The sequence below is a fragment of the Cygnus olor genome, chromosome 2 (genome assembly GCF_009769625.2).
Source record: "Cygnus olor isolate bCygOlo1 chromosome 2, bCygOlo1.pri.v2, whole genome shotgun sequence".
Lineage (NCBI taxonomy): Eukaryota > Metazoa > Chordata > Aves > Anseriformes > Anatidae > Cygnus > Cygnus olor.
The window spans coordinates 131,890,711-131,915,603 of NC_049170.1; the positions used below are offsets into that span (position 1 = coordinate 131,890,711).

At 36.5% G+C, this 24,893-nt stretch overlaps 1 long non-coding RNA gene across 1 annotated transcript; it reads right to left on the reverse strand.

Annotated features, from left to right (window-relative positions):
- Window positions 1-2,250: 2,250 nt before the first annotated feature.
- Window positions 2,251-16,127, reverse strand: LOC121066301. The gene is made up of 3 exons (XR_005817653.1): window positions 16,115-16,127; window positions 15,528-15,532; window positions 2,251-2,469 (listed from the first exon to the last, which is right to left on the reverse strand). It is a non-coding gene; the product is annotated as an uncharacterized LOC121066301 (long non-coding RNA).
- Window positions 16,128-24,893: the final 8,766 nt, after the last annotated feature.

The window sequence follows — 24,893 nt, forward strand, 5'->3', positions numbered from 1 at the left end:
ATCGACTAAAAGAGTTTACCAGTGTCTTCAGTGACTATTTCTATTCTGGCTTAATTAAATCAACTTCTGAAAAAAAAAAAAAAAAAAAAAAAAAAAAAAAAGCAAACAGACAACAAAAAAAAAACCTTAAGTCTTACACAGTATGAACTGAAAACAGCAGAGGATGAGAAATCCATTATAAATAGTGAGAATGGCAGCCAGACAACAGTCAGTGGCAATATCTTTCACGTGTACTTCTAATGAATAACTCTGAGACATCACACCAGGAGGCCAACACTCAGGCAGGAAGATCATATTTAATGCCCTTTGTATAATCAGTTTCATCACTAATGACCTTCATGTGTGATCCCCTCATGTTCCCAAATGAATTACATCACAGAATTGAAAGTCTGTTGTAGTTCAATTCCTGCCCTATTGCAGCTTCGGTATTCTTATATTTGTGTTTATCCACAGTACTTGTTCCATATACAGAGTTGTGTATGGCCTACGTTTGTTATTTATTATCCACTATACTGTGTGGTTTGCAGCATGTGACCAAGATCTACTTCAAGTAATAAAGTAAAGTAACCAATCACCATTTATTGCAATAACCATTTAATCATGCAATTAAGGCTTTTTGCTCTGGCTGAAGATTTGACCAAATTTTTGGAAAGGATCAAATGTGTCATTCTTAAAAAGCAAAAGAGACACTTTAAGTCTAAACACTAAATTCATAAGCAAGTGAAATAAAGGCTCAAATAGTTATATAATACATTATAACATAAATTAATAATTTATTTTTATTTTATTTTTATTTAGTTACATAGGATATTAATACAAGGAAGAGATGTACAATCAGATGGTATATAATCATAGAATCTTTTAGGTTGGAAAAGACCTTTGAGATCAAGTCCAACCATCCACCTAACACTACAAGCCCACTGCTAAACCATATCCCTAAGCATCAAATTCACACATCTCTTAAACGCTTCCAGGGATGGGGACTCCAACAACTCCCTGGGCAGCCTGTTCCAATATCTTCCCACCCTTTCCATGAAGAAATTTTTCCTGATATCCAATTTAAACCTCACCTGGCACAACTTGAGGGTGTTGCCTCGTGTCCTATCACTTCACAGTATAGAAAACGGATGGAGACCCACTTCACTGCAACCTCCTTTCAGGTAGTTCCTTAGTCTCCTTTTCTCCAGATTATACAGCCTAAGTTCCCTCAGTCATTCCTTGTAAATCTTGTTTTGTAGTCCCTTCACCAGCTTTGTTGCTGTTCTCTGAACTTGTTCCAGAAACTCAATATCTTGCAGTGAGAGGCCCAAATTGAACACAAAACTCTAGGTATGGTCTCACCAGAGCCAAGTACAGAGGGACAATCACTTCCCTAGTCCTTCTGACCTGCTATTTCTGATACAAACCTGGGTTGCATTGGCCTTCTTGGCCACCTGGGCACACTGCTGGCTCGTGATCAGCTGGCTATCAACCAGCACCCCCAGGTTAATTATTGAAAATGGCTTAGTAAGCACTACCACCAGCTCCATCAGCACCCTTGGTAGATTTGCCCCATAGATTTCAGTGTGTTCAGATGGTATAGTAGGTTGCTAACCATTTCCCCTTTAGATTATAATAGTTTCATTCTGCTTCATTGCAGCTCAGCGGGCTGGGTACCCTGAGAAGAATTATTCTTGCTAATAAAAACTGAGGCAAATAAAGCATTAAGTACCTCAGCATTTTCCTCATTTCTTGTCACTGTATTTCCCCCTACATCCAATAAAGGATGGAGACTCTCCTTAGTCTTCCTTTTCTTGATATGTACTTTTAAAAGCATTTTATTTATTTATTTATTTATTTTAATTGCAGTGGCCAAGTTAATCTTTATCTGGGCTTTGGCCCTTCTAATTTCCTCCCTGCATAACCTCACGGAATCATTATAGTTCTCCTGAGTTGCCTCTCTGTGGTGTAATTGCCTAAAGTAACTAGGAAAATAAAACTAATATTCACATTTTAAATAAAATGTACAGCATTGAAGAGGCTTTCAGGGTAGGACGTAACTTCATTACCTGAGCGTTCCCTAGGTTTCCAACCTTAGATGCTATCGCACTGGGGGAACCTGGTGTGCTGGCTCTAAGGAACAATATGGAGCGTAGAGTGGAGTGGAGACACCACAGCTAGGCTCTGTGACCACGTGGGGACTCGATTGTTCTTGTGCACACCGAGACTGATAAGCTGCACTTTTGCTAGGCTCTGTGACCACGTGGGGACTCGATTGTTCTTGTGCACACCGAGACTGATAAGCTGCACTTTTGCTACCCTGAGACAATGACCTGTCATGTTTTTGACAAAATGCTGTACTCTAGTGTACTTTTGCTCATTATAATATAATTATAATACCAAAACACACCTCCATCCCAAAAGCTACCCTCCTCCAAGGTGTGACCACCCCTCACCGAGCACGCGCTCTGAATTTCTCGGAGCCTATACCTTTAAATGGAGACAGGAAAACTTTTCACCAACCCTAACTAAGATATGCTTGACTAGAGTCACTCAAGCTCCACCGGAAAGATAGAAAATAATATAAATTGGCCTAAGAGAGGGGATGTTAGGGAAGATACCATCATCAGGGGAGATACCATCACCACAAGAGAATATACGTACCATAACAAGGACCTCCTGACTTCTGGGATCTGCCTACAGGCTGAACCTCTTTTCTCATTCTCCTCCCCCCCCGCTCCCCCCCTCCCCCGCCAGTTGGGACACCTTTGGATGAGATTTGAACACAGTTATACTGGGTGTCTCCGCAGAAACTTAGAAATCTCTATAGAGTCTTTGTGCCTTTTAAATTGTTAATTTCCAGGCTGAGCACCTGTGTATTTCATGCATTCTAGCTTGCTTTTTCAGACAGTAAATTATTGCTGGCAATCCAAAGAACCTGTGTACCTGTTGTTGTAATAAATTGCACTTAACTGCATTGTTCCTAGCTGTGACAGTTCTCATTGAACACGACTAGGGTAAGGGCGTGACACGTTATTGGTGAATCTGTGACCGTGGTAGTTCAGTGCTCTGAATTCGACCAGACCCATATCGGTTAATGCATTATTGGTGAATCTGTGATTGTGATAGTTCAGTACCCTGAATCTGACTGGACCCGTAATGGTTAATTGGCTACACCCCTTAAAGTGACACTGTTTTTTTTTTTTTTTACTCCAAGTTCCAAAACAAGCTCTCTGTTCAGCCAGGCTGGTCTTCTTCCCTGCTGGTGCATCTTTTGGCACATAGGGATGTTGTGCTGCTGTGCCTTCAAGATTTCATTCCTGAAGAATATTCAGCCTTCCTGGACTCCTTTGACCTACAGAACTGCTTCCCAAGGGATTGTGTTTGCCGAGTCCCTAAATAGGCCAAAATCATCCCTACAATAAATAAATAAATAAATAAATAAAACAGAGTAGCACTTCTGCTGACCACCCTTCTTACTTCCCAAGGATCAAGAACTCTATCCTCTCACGTTCGCTGTGTCTGAGACAGTCTCCAGCCAACACACTGCACACAAGACTTTCCCTGTTAACAAACAGCAGGCCAAGTGGGCCAGCTTCCAGAGCCAGTTCCCTCACAACTTGCATAAGGTAGTTATCCTCCACACATTCCAGTTATCTCTTACTTTGCTTCTTTTCCACTATTTTGTATTTCCAGCAGACGTCTGGGAAGTTGAAGTCTTACATGAGAACAAGTGTTAGTGATTGCGACACTGCTCTTAGATGCTTATAGAATATTTTGTCTGTTTCTTTGTCTTGGCTGGGTGGTTTTTAACATAGTCCTACCACAAGATCTCCCTTGTTGGCCTTTCTCCTGACTCTCAGTCAAAGACATTCGACCCTTTTATCACCACAACTAAGCTCCATGCAATCCAGACCTTTGCTAACACAGAGGGCTATCCCACCTCTTCTTCTTTCTTGCCTCTCTCTCCTGAAGAGTCTGTAGCCATCCATTACAGCACTCCAGTCATGTGAGCCATAGCCCTGAGACTGGGCTAAAAATTCCATTACCCTCTGCTTTCTTTCTGTTCTATGCATATTTATGTAGAGGTATTTATATTGTGCCATGGTAGTGGGTTTATGTGGAAAGGTTTTGGTAGCGGACAGGAAATAGATGTGGCTTCTGTGAGAAGAATACAGAAGCTGCCTGATGTTAGATAAGATATTGTCTGTGCCTCTGTGAGAGCATATTTAAGACAGGAAAAAATAAAAAAAAAAAAAAACATGCTGGGGAACAGCAGCTGGGAGAGAGTGAGAAACAGCCTTGTAGATGCCAAGGTCAGTGACGAAAGAGGGAGAGAGGTGCTCCAGGCACTGGAGCAGAAGTCCCCTGCAGCCTGTGGTGAGGGCTGTGGTGAAGCAGGCTGTCCCCCTGCAGCCCATGGAGTACCACGGTGGAGCAGGGTTCCACGATGCAGCCCGTGGAGGAGACCACAGTGGAGCAGGTGGACCTGCACTGATGAAGGCTGAGGCCTGTGGAGGACCCCTGCTGGAGGAGATTCTGTGCCAGACCTGTAGCCTGTGGAGAGGAGCCCACGCAGAAGCAGGGGATCAAGTGGGAGCTGCTGCCTGTGGGGGACTCATGTTGGATCAGTTTGCTCCTGATGGATGGACCCTGTGGTACGGACCCATATCTGGAGCAGTTCTTGAAGAGACTGCTTGTGGGAAGCCCACATAGGATCATTTCGGGAAGGACGGCATCCTGTGGGAGGGACCCCACAGCGCAGGGGATGAGAGTGACTGAGTGGATGAGCTGTGGAGACGAAGTGCTGTAGACTGACCGTAACCCCCATTCCCCCATTTCCCTGTGCCGCTCGGGGGGAGGAGGTGGAAGAGGGTGGGTAGGGGGAAGGTATTTTTGGTTTCTTTCCTTTGTTTCTCACTTCTCTAGCTTGTTAGTAATAGGCAATAAATCCTACTACCTCCCTACTCTGAGTCTGTTTTGCCCGTCACAATAATTGTTGAGCAATCTCCCCATCTTTATCTCCACCCTTGGGTCCTTTGCATTGTATTTTCTCCCCCTTTCCCTTTGAGGAGGGGGAGTGAGACAGCAGCTGAGGTGGAGCTCGGCTGCCCAGCTGAGTAAACCACCACAGTCCCTAATGAAACTGACTTACTGGCTGACATTCCTTTGTGCTGCTCTTCAAAAACTCTCCTGCCGACGCTTGTTCCTTTTATTGTCTGGGCAGCCATTGTTAACGCTGACATCAGTGTTCCCCTCCCCTAGCAGCTCTAGTTTGTTTTCTTCATCAGCTTGATATTATAATGATACAAAAAGGTATGGCAGGTGTATACCTGAAGATATATCCCATCTGCAGAACATAAAATTTTCCTACATTTTTTTTCCACTTCATTGAAATTTAAAATAAAATAATAATTTAAAAAATCTATATAAATGCACTTCCCCCCCCCCCCCCCCCCCCCAACTTGGCAGCCTTTTAATTTTCCTTCTACATATTATGTTATGCTTAATCAAAACTATTAAATTGCTCTAAACGGACAAATAAGCAGACAAAAGCATTGGCATGCTATTGAAATTCTTTCAAATCAATGAGTTAGTTTGGTGAGTTTTATTCTGTCATTTGCATTTGTGTTATATTGTTCTATAATAGACAATCAGCAAAATAATGGACTGAAATTATGACACAGTAAGCAAGCCAATGAATTTCAAGAATTTCAGTTTTAAGATGATAACCAAGACAGGGTTTGAGACATTCTGAAAGCCTGTCCACTCTAATTATATACTATTACAATTATTAAATATTTATATAGATTTAATTTGTGGTGGAGCCTGAAAAATCACAGTGAAAATATCAACTCCCTCAAAAAAAAAAAAAAAAAGGGCATAAATATATATTTGCATGTATATAAATACACAAAAGTGTTTGTTTATGCTTGTATGTACATATACCAACCCTCTCTCAGGTGCGTCAAAGACACTGGTGCTCCTATTGCCTACTTCCACTGTTGTCTGTCCTGGTGAAAAAAGCTGTGATGAAACTGCAGCAGTGACCTGCACCACTGTACTTTTGAGATGCAAGCCTACCACAAGTCTGGCTCAGCCTTTCTCTCATGTTAATTAATATTTTTGTTAGTAGATGTTTCTTCTAGATTTATACACCATAAATGCCTCCCCTTCTTCCCTCCTCTTCCTGAAATCTATCTAGACATGTGCAATATATGCCCTGTTTACCTTAAAATCTCACATCTTTTTGCTGCCTGGAATATAAAAGCAATTTCAGAAGTTTTAGTATACATAGATTATACTTTTCATGCTGTTTTATCTTCTCCTTTTGAAAGGCCCATGGAACTTAAAAAATACACTATTAGCTTGCTGTCATTCCCCTCATGCTTAAACTAATAAGATTTTTTTGTACATGCATCAAAATAGGTTGAAGTTTTCTGACAGATATGCTTTTAAAGACTTTCATGTCAATACAAATGGAGAAGTCATGTAATAATCATATTTTCAGCTGTACAGCTTTCTTAAAGATTACATAGAATTCATACTATGAAAAAAATGAAATACTTTAGTTTTTAGCTTTTGTAGGTCTTAAAGTAGTTTAGAGGACTATTCCAATGAAGAATTATTTTCTCCAGATCTAACAGAGTAATTTGATACTTCAAAACATTGTATTTAGTATGTAAGACTCATTTAACATGCACTAGTCTATCCTAACAATGATTAATGATAGGATATAAAAAAATTGGATAAAACAGTTTTCTTGTTCTGTAATTTCATCTATATTCATAGAAAATGCTGCTTAACTGCTTAAACGTTTGCACCTACCATCCATTTTTATAATTATAAATCTGTAAAAGGAAAGATTAATTTTTGAATATTGTTAACTGCTGGCATTAAAATGAGAAATGGAAATCCTGATATCTGCAATTGAACCTACATTACTTATGTTCTTAGTAAATACTAAATATAATAGTTCAGCTTTTATTAAAACTGAAGTTCTTTACAATAATCATTATTTCATTTTAGGAGCACTCATACTCTTATTAAAAAAGTTCAGGATTGCCCTTCATTCAGGAAAATTTATTAGGAAAATTTTCCATTACATTCAGGAAAAAAATGTATAGAAGAGGCAGAGAAATTTTAGGGCACATTTCAGAGTCTTTCTTGTGCTTTGGCACAAGAGATCAGGAAGACACGTAGCTAAATTTGATCATTAGGCAACAAAATTTAGCTCTGATCCCAAGTCATACCAAATTAGTTTTTACCTTCTTTAAGACAAGCAGTAAGCTGGAAATGAAGGGGGGTGAAAAAAAGAAAAAGAAAAAAAAAAAAAAAGGAAAACAGGAGGAGAGAAAAGGATTAGGTATAGCCTTGGTATACAGTGGATACAACAAAAGCCCTGACATTTATCATATTGAAACATTTGCATTGTAAAAGGTATTTGAAATAGTCTATATAATAGTCTATATTTTAGAGAAGTGAAGAATGCAAATAAATAACTTAAACTGCAGAGATTGCTAAACATTATCTTATAGATATATGAAATATATGAAACTCTATGAAATAGAGTTCATTCTTTACAGCAAAAATCTGAGGTTTAGCTGTTGTATGTATATAAAGCTGTTGCTTGTATATGCATAACATACCTATGTCACTTCTGTCCTAATTCATGTACAAATATCACTGCATCTGCATATTTTTGAGTTTAATTTAGGTTGCTTCAGCAATGATCAACAAGCCTTTCCAATTTTTGACATTTTCTTGGCATCAGGAATGGACATAGTTCTTTATTGCACATTGTGTTATGTACAGAAATTGCAGCATAGCTTTATGTATATCCAAGGATCACATTAGTTTCAGTAATGCCCTTGCACTAGAATGTAGTTAATTTGCTGTAATATATAGCTCAGACTGATCTTGTACATATTTTCCTAGTTCAGTTGTTAGGTTACTCTTATTTAAATTGATTGAAACAGATTCATGATTAGACCACTGTGCAATAATATATATTATAAATATATAAATTATGTAATGTATTACTAGTCAAGATAGTGTAATGATTTTTTTAATTATTATTATACTGTTTAAACATATTATTAATTATGTGTTTATTACTATTAATTATTATATTACATTATTAATATATTTAAACATATTTTAATTATTATTATACTTTTTAAGCATATTTAATCTGTTACTTGTAGAGATAGCCCTTATTAAGGAAGGCAATCATCCCATTCCATCTTACAATATAGTGTGGTTGTGGACCTGTCTACAATTCATTCTCTATCACTGTCATTCCCAAAGTAGAATTTTAGGGAATTTATTATGATTCTGAATATGGTAGATAGTTAGCTACTACTAGTACAGTTTCATTTTTTCTTTCTTTTTATTTATAGGCATTAACTATCACCATCAGATAGATGGCTATATACCTCCAAGCAGTTCCAAGAGTGCATAGTCCTCAGAGAATATCTGGTAGGATATTTGATATTAAGCCCATTCTGACAGTGAAAGGTTCTTTTCAGGATTTAATTCATTCCAAAGTTTTAAGGGAAAAGAAAGGATGGACAATAATTTAATTTTTTTTGTTTGCTTATTTTAAAACATTCATGGACAAAGAAGAAAGAAAAACGTGTTCTGGGAAACATTAATATACTAATATATAAAATGTACCCTTCCCTTCCCTTCCCTTCCCTTCCCTTCCCCTTCCTCCTTCCCTTCCTTTTTCAATTAATGGATAATAGCAACTAAGAAAAAAAAAAAAAAGAACAAAAAAACACTTTCAGTATTTTCTGCATCGACCAGGGCTTTCATCCCTTCCTCCCCAGAAAAAAAAAATGAATGTCTTCAAATCATTTTAAAGAACCAGAAAATATAAGAATGTTAGCTTTCTAAACAAATGCAAGTAATTATTACATTAATAAGTATCCTCATAGTGCAGATGGACTGTGAGATGCCTGTGGATATTTTTCAGAGATGTGCATTCTGTTAAGCAGTATTTCTGCATATTTCTGCATATTTCCAATTTCTAAAATTCTTATTTTTTAGTAATGACAAATATTGTGTTATTTAAACATCGTCTGGAAGATGCCTGTAGCCAAAGTATATTCAAGTATAAGCATTTTATACTATAAATGCTTCCAAACAGTTTTATTATACCATGATTCCATGCAATCTTTTATTTTGTATAGAGAACCAAGGAGCAGGCATGTTTCTGTGTGTTGAATAATAATATGTATTTAAGAAAGATTCTAGTTGTGTTGAGAACAAGAGCTATATCATTACCTAGAGAAGATATATAAACATTTGCCTCCCATAAATTTTATGGTGTACTGTAAAGTATTTTAAATTCTAGTAAAAGTAGATCAACTATTTCCCATACAATTTCCCCATGGACAATTGAGACTATTTTTCCTAGCTTCTGAGCTTCAAATCAAGTCCTTTGGCAAGAGTATTATTATTTTTTTGACCAATCTACAGATGAGAACTGTGCTCTTGTATGATTAATGATGCCTACAATTTAACTCATTCTGGGCAGAGAGTTTTATAAATAAAGGTCCACTCGGTGGTGGATCATTCTGAACTTGTAAAGGCTGGTTCTTTCACAGTGAAGGCAAGATACAGTCTTCATGGATTTTTTTAAAATTTAATTCCCCCCCCCTCTCCCCCAGCCACTCTTTGTACTGTAACAAGACTAATTTAAAACATTGCATATTGATAGAAGAAAAAACTCATGTTAAAATCTGTCAGGTTCCCTGAATAATTTTCCTGGAAGAAATAAAGGACCTTTCTTATATTTGGAGTTTTTGAAATAATTGAATTTATTGTAAAGGCTTTCTTTAAGGCTTATTCATTTCAAAATAAAATATATATAACAGTTTTCCTAGTTGAAATCTACTTTAGCTTTTTATTTGTTATTTATTTATATACTTATATAATTCCAACCTATAATTTTATTCAATTTTTTTACAGTATATTTTTTATTTCCCTCATGACTGTTTTGTACCTTGAATAGAGATTTCTAACTGGTAGTCACTTGTCACCCAATAACGAGTTACATTTTGACACCCTAGGGCATAAAGCAATGGAATTAAACATTTAATGACATAAATGCTAATATTATTCTACAGGATCATCAATGGAATATAATGTATATTCACTTACATGCTATTTCCCCGGTACATATTCTATTTGAAAGTGGATGCATTTCACAAGAAACTAATATCCAACAGCAGTGCAAGTGAGCACTCAAGTATACGTAAGATGCTCCTGAGGATGTATGAGCTATCATGGCCATTGCTTTTCTCTGTCTAAATGAAAACTCAGCTCAGGCATCATTCTGACAACCTGCACAGTCACAAGTGCATTTTTAGGAACACCCAATAAAGCAGTTACTTAACCACTCTCTCTCTGTGAACAGCCTTAGGAGGATTCATTTTACCTAAGGTGAGATGCTGCCAGTGTAGAGCTCTCCATACCTAGTCACCCTCACTTGCTTTACAGTAACTGTAGGAAAAAAAAAAAAAAAGGCGGGGGGGGGGGGGGGGGGGGGCGGAGAAGGGGAATTTTTAAAACACAACTCATGTAATCTCTTTGAGGTACTGTTATTATATACTGAATCATATTCTAGAAATGGCTACTTATCTGTAATGAGCATAAAGGGTGGTTTGATAACTGGTTCCGATATCTGAACGTATCAGAAAAAAATCCATTTCCTGTGTCTACAATCTCTGTATTTCTACTTTATAATCCAGTTTTGGTATTGTTGATTTTTACTCACTAAGATCCAAAATTATTATTCTTTGTGTAGTATATGCAGAGCTGGATCTTGGTTGCTATAGTAATACTAATTCTTTCAGATTTACATTCAGGTCCTAAAATATACAAACCAGAGAAAGCAAAAAATCACTTTATTTATATTTAGAATGCTTGCTCGTACAACATAAATAATTCAGATGCTGTCTTTGCCCTGGGAACTTTTCCATATAGCTTTTCTCACTTTCCATTTTTGCAACTCTGAAATAATACTATTATGAATTTTAAAGCCATGGATAAATGTTTGAAGGAATATCTATTAACAGTCCTTATGGACTGATCTAACAGCTGTTGCTATGGCCTTCTAATTTTTTTTTCAAGTATAATTTTAAATATTATTTTTAGTTTGTCATATGTTAGCTTAAATCCTCAGGTGACAATAAAAAGCTCCAGATATTCATGCTGTTGACTAAATGCAGATTTAATAATAAAAGATATGCTATATGGTCATAAACATCAGCATATTCAACTCTCTAAAGTGACTTTTTTTGTCCTGAATTTAAATATATAATATTATATATATATAATACGTAAATATATACAAATATAAATATATATTATTAATATTACCTATTATTAATATTATAATATAATAATATAACATTATAATACAATATAACATATTGTTAATATTAATATATTAAAATAATATTAATTGTATATATTATTAATAATTATTTTTCTCCTTTTCAGGGCACATCCAGATTCATACACATGGTATACCTACCAGAGGGTTCCAACAAAAATTCACCATAATGCTGATGCTGTCCTTCTTCCTCTTTCAGATAAGAAATTAATGTTTTGTTTTGCTGCTAGTTAGGCAGTTATTTGTTGTTGTTGTTGTTGTTTGTTTGTTTGTTTGTTTGTGGTATAAATACTTTGGTTTTATGGTGAAGCTTCTGCAATCATTGCCCCTGTTATCATTGTGTATATGTATGCAGAAGACAAAACCAAACATTTTTTTAAGATCATAGTAGCATTGAACTTGAAGTAGGAACTTTCAAGTAGTAACACAGCTTTTTAGAAGCAGAAAGTACAATGATTGCCAAATAAGTGACATCTGTCAGCTAGCCCTCACAAGTATGAAAATCAAGATCTTCCTAGGATGAAAGAGCAAGAAGGTTGTATATGACAAATAGATGTACTCATAATGTCTCAACTGAAGTTTTGTGCCTGTTTTCTTAGTACATTATTTCAAAAATGGCTTGGACCTGAAGCAGAGAATTCAGAAGAGAAAAAAGAGCAATGAAGTTTAGAAACAGGATTTATGAGGAAAGATAGGAAGAACAGAAGTTGTTTAGCTAGAAATGACAGATGGGGAAGACATGAAATAAAGCTGTTCATTATGGAAACAGAATATCTCCATGGAAATGAGATTAAAAAACTACAGATAGATACAACATCTTTACCATACACATTATGAAATGCTTCCAATTAAAGTGTTTAAAGATCAGAACCTTTTGCACAAGGAAGTTAAGAAAGGATGAATATTTTGTGGGTGCGTACCAGGTCTTGTTCATCTAACCTTCTTGGATCAAACTGCTCTGTTGGCTATTCAACTCAGCAAGGACCATTATTTTCTGTGATTTTACATTTCTAAATTTATTTCATGGCCTCTAATGTAAAATTAATGTAGAACTACTACAAAAAATCATGTATGCATATTTATAACTCAAGATATAAGAGATACAGTAAGCATAATTTAAAATGCAGTGTTTGTTCAGTTGTGAAATTGTACATTCCTGTTTTTCCACTGGGAAATAAGGTTTTCTGATAATAAATATTTGTTTGTTTGTTTGTTTTGTTAGAGATGTTCTTCATAAAATAATTTTTCCTTCAGTTTAAGATTTGTTAATGCATACTCTGTTTAAATCTTTTGTAAATAATTTCTATTATCAGTTCTATCGCAGTGGGCATGAGTATGAAGTCTTAAGGCTCTAGCTCTTTATTCATATAAGAAATTCACATTCTTCTCTACGGATCAGTCCTTAATTCAAACATTTCGTTGAGCGAATGATCCTCATATATTATGGGTTCAATCAAGGTCACCTTTGAATAATTCATGTTGAAAATGAATTAGAATTTTTTGCCTAAAAATAAAGTTAAAGCTTTCTTTATTTATATATTTATCTATTTTTCCTGGAGATGGAAAGAAAAAAAATAAGAGGGAATACAAATTTCAACATGGTTGTGACATCATGACAAAGGCGACTTTGCCAGCGTGTTATGAATTACTTGGAGAATCTTTAAAAGCTGATCTCTCTTTGGCTCCACTAAAAAATTTATCATTTAATCTCAGAAATTTTATGATATTTCTTCACAGATATGCACATTGTGAATATCAGTGTCAGCAGACTGGTGAATTAGGACGAATGAAACATATTATTACACTACTGTTCTAGTTTTCCTAATCTGAAGCCAGTAGCGAATTGTAAACAGCATTCATACATAATCCAATGACATTCCTGGTCTGTCATTGCGTTGCGTCCTTCCACAACTGGCCACAGCCATTTTATACTATTCCTGCTAACCCATCGGAAGAATTCTGTTAATGAAGAGTAGAAATTAGAGAGAATTTGGTCTTAACTTACATATATCCATCTTGCTCGCTGACATTAGTGCTGACTTCATCTAACAAGCCGCTGTATAAATGGTCACCAAATCGAAGTCTGCTGTAATAAATAAAAATGTACCTTGCTTTGGTACTTCATTTGAGCAGACAGAAACTTTTAAAATGTATCACAAAAGGGCAAAGACAAATTATTTGTCAAATTTTTTGTACTGTCATGTGGTGCTTAGGGACATGATTTAGAGTGTGATATTGGTGGTAGAGGGATGGTTGGACCAGATGATCTTGGAGGTATTTTCTGTGATTCTTTGATTCTGTTTATGCTTATGATACAGTTAACTTTTTTTTTTTTTTTTTTTTTTTCTTTCCTCCGAATGCAATGTAACCAATGGTTTTAGCAGGGAGCAAATTCTTTCTGATTATGAAAATATAGCTAGTGATTGAATATGATGCAAACAAGAACAAAAATATTTTTAGTTTAGAAACTAAGATCTTCATATTATCTTCGGGCTTAAAAAGTCATGTTTACAAGATGGTCAGGTGGGTTCTCAGCTTCTTCATTCTACCAGAATATTTTTTTATTTTTATTTTTTTTAATTTTGCCATTGCAAACCACTAAGGCATCATATTTTGAACAGAGAATAGAATTACTGAATAATACATTATGAACAGTTCTTTTCATTATGCACAGCTTCTTACATATCTCTTAAGTCTTCGCTGATTATTATCAAATAAATTAATGCTGAAAGAACACCTTTGAATTGAGCTATTTTCTGACATCCTAAGCTCCCTGGACAGAAGGACTGGACAGAACAAGTCTACAGCATGGCTTTGTACTACATTAGAAATAGTTGGATAGTGACTTATACTTTATTTCTCTCATATATTTCAAGGCATTGATGTTTTATTAATGGGAAACATTACCTCACAGTATTACCTTTACTCTGCGATATGAAGTTTAAAGTCAACTAATCATCAGAGATGTTCATTCACATTTTTGAAGACATATCTGAACTAAAAATGAGACATTTTAAAGTTCATCTGTCATTTGGGATATAAGCAGGTTTTGATGGAAGACTTAACAGTTCTACACTTCAACTGCAAAACCTATGTCAAATATATAAGGTTTCTATAACAGAAACATGAAAACCTCATTAATATTATATTTTAGAGCTGTTCAGTGAGAAATGCATAATAAGAAAAAAAAAAAAATTAAGTGTATGTGTCCTCAGTAATGTTTATGTATATATATTTTCAGAAAAGAAATAAGTGCTACTTTAAAATAACAAGAACTACTCATTAGCCTTTGTTTTTCTTGGAATGTACAACACAATACCCTCTCTTAATATTTCCTACTACCCACCCTCCACTACACTGCAATCACCAAATACAATTATGATATCACGTAGCATCATAGAATCATAGAATGGCTTGGGTTGGAAGCGACTTTAAAGATCATCTAGTTCCAACCCCCCCTGCAATGGGCAGAGATGCCACCCACTAGATCAGGTTGCCCAAGGCCTCATCCACCAACCTGGTTTCAAACACCTCCAGGGCATTCACAACTTTTCTGGATAACCTGTTTAATCCTTTTCTGGATAACATCATCGCCCTCTGAATGAAGAATTTCCTCCTAACCTCTAATCTAAATCTCTTTTAGTTTAAAGCCATTCCCACTTGTCCTGTCCACGTCCCCCTTGTCACTCTCCATCTTTTTAAAAACACCCCCTTTAAGTATTGAAAAGCTGCAATAAGGTCACCCCTGAGCCTTCTCTTCTTTAGGCTGAACAGCCCCAGCTCTTTCAGCCGTTCTTCATAGGAGAGGTGTTCCAGCCTTCTGATCAACTTTGTAGCCCTCCTCTGTACCCATTTTAACAGATCCACATCCTTCTTGTTCTGAGGGCCCCAGACCTAGACACAGTACTCCAGGTGAGGCCTCACAAGGGCAGAGTTGAGGGGGACAATTACCTCCCTCAACCCGCTAACCACTCCTCTGTTGATGCAGCCCAGGATGCAGTTGACTTTCTGGGCTGCAAGTGTGCACTGCTGGCTCATGTCAAGCTTTCTGTCCACTACAACTCCCAAGACTTTCTCTGCAGGGCTGCTCTCAAAGTGTTCTTCTCCTGGTCTGGGGACTGCCCTGACCCAGGTGCAGCACTTGCACTTGGACTTGTTGAACCTCATCAGGTTCATACGGGCCCATTTCTCAAGCTTTTCCAGGTCCCTTTGGATGGCAACCCTTTCTCCTGTTGTATCAACTGCACCACTCAGCTTGGTGTCATCTGCAAACTTGCTGAGGGTGCACCTTATCCCACTGTCTATGTCATTGATAAAAATATTAAACAGTACCGGCCCTTGGACAGACCCCTGAGGAACACCACTTGTCACCAGCATCCAACTGGACATAGAGACGTTGGCTACCACTCTTTGGGTATGAGCTCCAAGCAAATTCCTTAGCCACTGAATGATCCACCCATCAAACCTGTATCTTTCCAATTTGAAGAAGAAGGAAGTCTGTTTTTTTTTTTAATGTTCTTTTAATGCCTTACCTCAGTAGGATATTACTCGTCCAGCAGACTAATTGAGTTGACTCTTGGGAGGTGGTTGGATGTTAGTCAAGACTTCTTAATGTTTTCTAAGATTTTAGTGGTTTCTGGAAACTCTTCTTCAGATAACTTTTTGTTGTACATTTTGTCAGGCTTCTGTCAGTTTTCCAAAGAATTTGGTTTTGATAACAATAAGAACAACAAAAGTAAGAGTTGATATCTTATGGTTAGGATGTAAGTGGATTTATACTTGTATCAATAAACACTTCAAGCCAATGATATTGTGCAGTCACTAGGAATTTGATCTGGCCAAACTGACATATTTTGGATAGCTGATCTTTAAACATTTTCATGAACAGATCTATGAGATGTAATTATGAACAGACAATTCTGTGACACCAATTATTATAGAGAAGTTAAACATTTGTAATGGTAGTTAGTAGTGGTGATTGTCAGATTGCAGAGCCTTAGAAGTAATCTCTGCATGAACCAGTATACAAATGGGGATTCCTGGTTGATTAACACCATTATTTTTCAGTAAACGTCATACTATCGCTGCCAAAATTATAAATACTATCAAGAAGCTTATTAAAAACCTTACACTCATGAATTACTGAAAATAAAATAATCTGCTGCTTAATATTCCAGTAAGATTAGGAACATCTTGGAATTGTGAAATGAGAGGAATTGGCTCATTAATATATATATAGATATAGATATAGATATAGATATATAGATTCTAGTGACATTATCATTCCTTCAGAAGTAATACAGTACAGCTCCTACATTTAGAAAAGCGTTTATTTCCATCTCACTATCTCTGATGAGCAGAATGGGTATAATACTGAAATATTTCTTTTCATTAGTAGCATTGTTTCTTTTTCTAGCCTATTGGCTATTTTCTATTCTATTGGCTACATGAGAGTTTGAGGAATTATAATATTAATCACAAGTTCTAATGCTTGTGATGAAATCTGTTTCTGATGCTCAGCAATTTTAATTGTTCCTGTGTGATAACTTCATTGTCATGATTTTGAACTGTGCCTGAGGCACTTCATCTAGATCATGTGAAATAACTGAACAGTAGGCACTAATAAGACTTACACATTGAGGATGTAGTAAATTTCCTGGATTTCTGTTGCTACACTTTATTATGTATGGATGATTATGAAATCTGTGATTATAAAAGGCTCTTTTGCATTAATGTTTCTATTCATTGTCTTTTTCATGAGGAAGCAAATGCTGAATAACACAAAATATGGGTGGGAGTTAGGAACCACCATCACACTATCATTGCGATTGAAAATTAGATGCATATTTCACTTTCCTTCTAAATTTAAACTGTGTCTTTTTCAACAGTACAAACAGCTTCCTATGTAGTTCATATTTCTAACAGATGAGCAAACTCATAGTCATTTACAGACATTCAGTTGTTTCTAGAGTCTCTGGACATCTGGACATCCTTTTTTTTTTTTTTTTAATTTTATTTTATTTTTGTTAGAACAGTCTGCAAATATTTAAACCTAACAGAAGCATACTTCATAACAGCACTTAGATTTAGTATTACTTGTGCCTACATTTTGTCTCAAAGGATACAGTTGTTGATGTTTGTTTGTTTGTCTGTACTTTCTGTACTTTTAAATGATTCATGATATATTATTGTGTATGGATCTTGCAAGATCTTCTGAATGTATATTGAAATCTGTCCACAACACAAAGTCCACAAAGTCCTAGGAGATGCTTTTTTTTTTTTTTTTTTTCTGTAAGGAATGCCTTATTTTGGAACTTGTTTGACACAGGAGAAAAATTATAGTCTCGTCTTTGACAGCAGATGATGGCTTGTGGAAACAAATCCAGATGATTTTCCTATATAAAGGTGACAATAATTTCAGAATAATATTTTAGGATATATGAGAAGAAAATTGATTTGAAAAAAAAAATAGTGTCCAAAGGAATTTAAAAGTCAGCTCATAATATGAATATAAACCAATGGTGCTATCTTAAACACTAGCACTAGGGCTTTTTCCTGCTATTATTGATGATTCTTACTTAATATCAGAAAGACATTTCTAATCCATACTATTTAAAATGTGAAGTCTGAACACTATATTCATTTGTGGTATGATATCTCTCTATATTGCCAAGAAGCTAATATGTTAAATCTGCTCAAGTGCAGGCTAATAGCTAAGTGTAGATCATGATTCTGAGCTGATTTTCAACAGAGCAACCTAAGTGCACATAAATGGTTCAAGCATAACCTATTCAGTTTCAAATCAGGGTACTGAATGACCTGGTTTGTTTGTGAAAGTTGAGGATGTGACAGCATCTCTACTCTACATGAAATAAATGACAGCTTTTGCCATTCTCTCTCTTGTCAAAATAGATAAATAATTTAAACATTGCCAGTACAATATTTATTAGAAAAATTGTAGATGAATTCCCAGACACATAGTGAGGGAATACTGAGAAGAAAAACGAATTGCAGAAGCAACTTTCTCCCTGTTTTTCATGCCCATGTAACAGCAGAGTTTGAACTTCTAGTATTTGCCATGTGAGTTCCACACGATAACCACATGGCTAAGCCCCGACTGCTGAATGTAATCATAGAGTCATAGAATCATTAAGGTTGGAAGAGACCTTCAAGATCATCTGGTTCAACCATCACCCTACTACCAATGTCACCCACTGCTGTCACATGTTCTTTCTTTTCTGATTAACTTTACTGTTGAGAATCAAAGAATTATAATAATAATAATAATAAAGTAACTGTTCTGTAAATAGACTTTAAGTCTACTATATACTTTCCTATACTTTGGTAGCCTTCAGAGAGAAAGTAACTCTTCATCTGGTTCAAAATTTTATTATTTCTGTGAAGTAGATAGGGTGGAGCACTAACAAATATTTGGGTGTATTTTTTGGCTTTGTTTGTTTGTTTAATTAATGCTCTATCAAATTTGATTTGAAAAAATCATCTGGCACATAGTCATGCATCTGAGAAAAACAAGTGTCATCCACAGAAACCAATACTGTAACCCTTGACTGTATTCAAAAATCATCACGTCTTGTCTAAGAGGATTAAATATCAATCTGAGTTCATAATGAAAGAGGATTACTTACTTCACTCATCATATCACTGCTGGCTTGCTTTCTCCAGTACCAAATAAAGGAAAACAGATGTTTTGGATCTTCACTGTTTCATTATTAAACTAAACTTTTAAGTGCATGTTTAAAATATGTCCATTCTAAAAGAGGAAAAAAAAAAAAAAAAAGAAAAAAAAGATAGTTTCTTGCATTTGTTTTTAATTCTGATGGGCCTATAACATCATGAGTCATCAGAAGACAGGAATTAAATTATGCAGATAGAAAAACAAATGTCCAAACATGAAGTTTCACTGAACACTTTTATGAAAAAGGCATTCATCTAAAAACAGATTCATGTTTACTTAATGTTCTTACCAGTACTTAACTCCTTTCTCATTCTAACCTTCCCTGACATTCTAATTCAGCCTTTGAAGGTTTGTCTTGGTATTTGTGTATGCATTTTCTGCCTTTCTGCCTGGATAAGTATACAAATATATATGTGTGTGTGCGAGTGCAAATACATATCCATATGTGTTTATATGTAGTGTATATCATATATAAGCTATAAGCGTATATTTATACATTGTGTGTATGTGTATAAAATGTTTACATATACATGTATTGTTATAAATATATGCTTACATGTATATATAAAAACCTGTATGTGTGTGTGTATCTACACAAAAACACATTCACAGTGGCAAAAAATTGAAACATAAAAGCTCCAATTTGAAACCTACTCATTTAGAGTTTATTTATATGAAAAAATATTCATATATCCATTTGGACTGTGATTTATCTAGAATGTGCGCAACCACATATGTCCTTATTCTGATATATCTGGGCAGAGATACATTGTGCGTCTACTATATTTAATGGAGAACTAATCAATAGAGTTAATAGAGTTTTAGGGAGTGAATCATCTCAGCCCCATAAAGATACTTACTTTTGTCCAGATAAATAGCACCTTTTATCCCATTTACTCTATTGACTAGGTCTCCACCATCCATAACGGTCACTTAGACAACTCACATCTACATTGTAGGCAACCAGTGTGGGGTCTATCTGAATAACACAGAAAATGTAAGGGCTATAGATTCCATCCCCACACACATACACATTGATAAAATGAACAGTAGTAATCCGTACTACAGGCTAACAGAATGTGCACACATGTTCTTTGTTATTATGTATTAATAATTTATATATATATATATATATATATCATATTATATGTACATAATATATTATATACATATATATACATATATATTATATATTATATTATGTATATAAATATACTATATGTATATAGTATATTATTGTGTATTATTTATTTTAATTTTATAAGTCTTTTAAATAACAAAAATAAATGAAATCCAAAGATCCATACTAAAGCCAGTGAAACATGTATCTGAGAATAAAATATTTAGAAGTGTTTGCTTGTTGTTTTGTGAATAATTCATACATTGATCTTGCTCTCAACAAATGGTAATAAATCACAAGTTGAAATTGATTTTACAGTGTGAGAAAAAAAGTCAGGGTCATAAATAGAAAATAAAATGTCTAATATAAAATAGATAACTTTTATAATTTATATTTTGATGGAAGTAGACAATATGCTGAATATTCAAACCAGTAAAAAATGTTGATTCATTCAAATAGTACTTGCAAAAACATGATTATCTTGATAGGCTTACCTGCACAAAGATTTCATGAATTGATAACAGAATCTGATCAAATGTCAAAAAAGAGAAACGCAGCATTATGCAGACATTAGGGTATTGCTAAGCTTGGCTGAGAAAACAAATTTCTTTTTACATTCTTTGATTCTTAGTTTATTACAGCTTTCTGTCTCTTCTTCTTTTTCTCTTTCTTTTTCTACTTCCTTTTCTTTTTCTTTGACTTTTTTTTTTTTTCCCAGTCCTGAGTGGGAAAATGGAAAACAGAACAGAAAAAGAATTGATCTTCCTTCTCAGCAACAAAAGTTGCAGAGTTACTGTGATGAATGAGTTTGCTTGAAGTGTAGAGTTGTTACCATTTAAGAGAGAAGTACATTGTGCCGAAAATGTTAGATGGATTCTAAACTCCACATTCCATTCCATGACTTACAAGGAATGGGGTCCACTGAGACCCTTATTACACAGCTTTACTGTAACCTTACCAATTATTTCCTTCTCGTATATACTTAGGACCCACTGTTTTCTTTTTCCTGATTGAAATTTCTGCTGTTAGTTATATTCAAAAGAAGCATAAAAACATAGTCGTAGAATCATAGAATGGTTTGGGTTGGAAGGAACCCTTAAGGATCATCTAGTTCCAAGACCCCTGCCATTTGCTTCCAAGACCTCCCACTAGATCAGGTTCCCCAAAGCCCCATCCAACCTCTCTTTGAACATTTCCAGGAATAGGGCATCCACAACTCTGGGCAACCCATTCCAGTGCCTCATCTCCCTCGTAGTGAAGAATTTTGTCCTTATATCAATTCAAAACCTACCCATTTTAGTTTAAAATTGCCCCTTGTCTTACTTGACACTATAGATGGCTTCCCTTCTCTCCAGTATGTCGACCATAACAGCTTGGCGTCAAATGTAATCTTGCTGAGGATGCACTCAGTCCCTCTGTTCATGTCTCCAACAAATTAATATAGGTCCTAATACTGACCCCTGAGGAACAGTGGATCTCCACCTGGACATCAAGCTGTTAACCGCAACTCTTTGAGTATGACCATCCAGCCAGTAATAGCCAATAGGATTCAGTGTTTTACACATATCCATTAATAACTTTTTCATCATGCTTTCAAGGTAAAAGGGAGACTTTTACTCACTCTTCCAGGTTTCTTATTTTAACAGCTGGAGGAGAAAAGAAGGTGGATTTGCTTCTCAGAAACTTTCAGTATCAGGACTTAGCCAACCTTACTTCAGAACAGCATCTTGGTAAATCTTAAGTAAGATGTATTTTCAATTTTCACTTTTTAATTACACATATCTCTGTAAAGAACACATATGATACATGGTGAGGCATGGTATTTTTTCCTGCATGACAATCTTTATAATACCAGTGGAAAGGGAGAAAGGCAGGATTAGGTCTAACTACAGAAGACCTTGTGCATTTCAGCCCATTATTATGGGTCTCGTTCTGGCTGTCAGAAAAGTCAGTATTTAATATTCCTAATTAAAGTCATTAAAGGCTGTACAAAAGTTAAGATCATATGTACTTATTTGGAGTCTCAGTGTCTCATCAGTATTAAACTCAGACAGAAGTAAAATAGGTACTCCTTAGCATTCAACCATATGAGTGCTTTAGAAAGTGATGACACACATGGATTAGTGAATTGAACAGATGCATAATTAAAGAAGGTAATATTACTGAGGATTTCTTTTAAACTAATTTGTACACAGAAATGACTTTACTTTTTTTTTTTTTTTTAAATTTCAATTTCTTGCAAAGACTTTAGCTTGGCAAATGTTTAATTTGTTCAATAGGTAAATTATTTATGGGTATCACTGTGTGCTTAAATTGGTTATTAGTGAGTGTGGTGTTTTAATGCGACTATTTCTTCACCATGTATAAAATAGTCTTCATTTTACTGCCATTACTACACTTATTAAGGATTCTGAAATGATATTCTGATTTTTTATTCTGATTTTTTTGAGAGATCTTTTTGCCTCCTCAAATTTTCCATTACCACAGTTTAATTGTTTTACTTCTACAATGCCAACTTCTGTACCACAGGAAATATAAACAGACAATTCCCTTTACAATCTGAAATGCGTTCATAATAGTTAATGTTGCCAACAACATCCTTTGGAAGTTACTTATAACTTTGGCAAACTTTAAGTATTTTGAGTTCAATAATTTATGCCAGGTGCTTGCTTCAGGCCAAGAATCATTTATAACACTTAGATGATTTAACACTTTACAAAAACTTCTGTCAGAAAGTGAGAAATAATACATTTTGTTTCTCTATATTAAAATATATTTATACTTCTCTTACAATAATAAATCCTTGTAGTCCCATTCTTTAGAAAGAATGAAATTAAAGATATATTAAAAATGATATTTTCTGAAAGATGTTTGGCCATCACAGTGAACAGATGATCACAAATACCTAAAAAATAAACCTCTTGGTGGGGGGCGGGGGGGGGGGGGGGGGGGGGGGGGAGATAATAATAATCACAGAATCATCTAGGTTGGAATCTAGGTTGGAAGAGACCTCCAAGATCACTGAGTCCAACCTCTGACCTAACACTAACAAGTCCTCCACAAACCATCACTAAGCTCAACATCTAAACGTCTTTTAAAGACCTCCAGGGATGGTGACTCAACCACTTCCCTGGGCAGCCCATTCCAATGCCTAAAAACCCTTTCAGTAAAGAAGTTCTTCCTAATATCCAACCTAAACCTCCCCTGGTGCAACTTAAGCCCATTCCCCCTCGACCTGTCACCAGGCACGTGGGAGAATAGACCAAACCCCACCTCGTTACAGCCTCCTTTAAGGTACCTATAGAGAGCGATAAGGTCACCCCTGAGCCTCCTCTTCTCCAGGCTGAACAATCCCAGCTCCCTCAGCCGCTCCTCGTAAGACTTGTTCTCCAGACCTCTCACCAGCTTCGCTGCCCTTCTCTCAACACGCTCAAGCACCTCCATGTCCTTCTTGTAGTGAGGGGCCCAAAACTGAACACAGTACTCGAGGTGTGGCCTCACCAGAGCTGAGTAAAGGGGGACAATTACTTCCCTAGACCTGCTGGCCACACTGCTTCTGATACAAGCCAGGATGCTGTTGGCCTTCTTGGCCACCTGAGCACACTGCTGGCTCATATTCAGTCGACTATCAACCAATACTCCCAGGTCCTTCTCTGCCAGGCAGCTTTCTAACCACTCATCTCCCAGCCTGTAGCTCTGCTTAGGGTTGTTGTGCCCCAGGTGCAGGACCCAGCACTTGGCCTTGTTGAATTTCATACAGCTGGCCTCAGCCCATCAGTCCAGCCTATCCGGATCCTCCTGCAGAGCCTTCCTACCCTCAAGCAGATCGACACATGCACCTAACTAGGTGTCATCTGCAAACTTACTGATGGTGCACTCAATCCCCTCATCCAGATCATCGATAAAGATATTAAAGAGGACTGGCCCCAGTACCGAGCCCTGGGGGACGCCACTAGTGACCGGTCTCCAACTGGATTTAACTCCATTCACCACAACTCTTTGGGCCTGGCTATCCAGCCAGTTTTTAACCCAACAAAGTGTATGCCAGTCCAAGCCAAGAGCAGCCAGTTTCTTGAGGAGAATGCTGTGGGAAACGGTGTCAAAAGCCTTCCTGAAATCAAGGTAGACCACATCCACAGCCTTTCGCTCATCCACTAAGCGCATCACTTGGTCATAGAAGGAGATCAGGTTCATCAGGCAGGACCTGCCTTTCATAAACCCATGCTGACTGGGCCTGATCGTCTGGTTGCCCTGCAAGTGCTGCATGATGACACTCAAGGTAATCTGCTCCATGAGCTTCCCTGGCACTGAGGTCAGAGTGACAGACCTATAGTTCCTGGGTCTACCCTCCGGCCCTTCTTGTAGATGGGTGTCATGTTTGCTAGCTGCCAGTCGACTGGGACCTCCCCTGATCGCCAGAACTGCCAATAAATGATGAAAAGCTGTTTGGCCAGCTCCTCCACCAGTTCTCTCAGTACCCTCAGGTGGATCCCATCCGGCCCCATCGACTTGCGTACATCCAAGTGCTGTAGCAGGTCGCCAACCATTTCCTTGTGGATTATGAGGGCCTGCTCCCACATCCTGCTCCCCATCCCCTTCCACCAGCTCAGGCTACTGGGTATCCAGAGAAGAACAGGTCTTGCAGCTAAAGACTGAGGCAAAGAAGGCATTAAGCACCTCAGCCTTTTCCT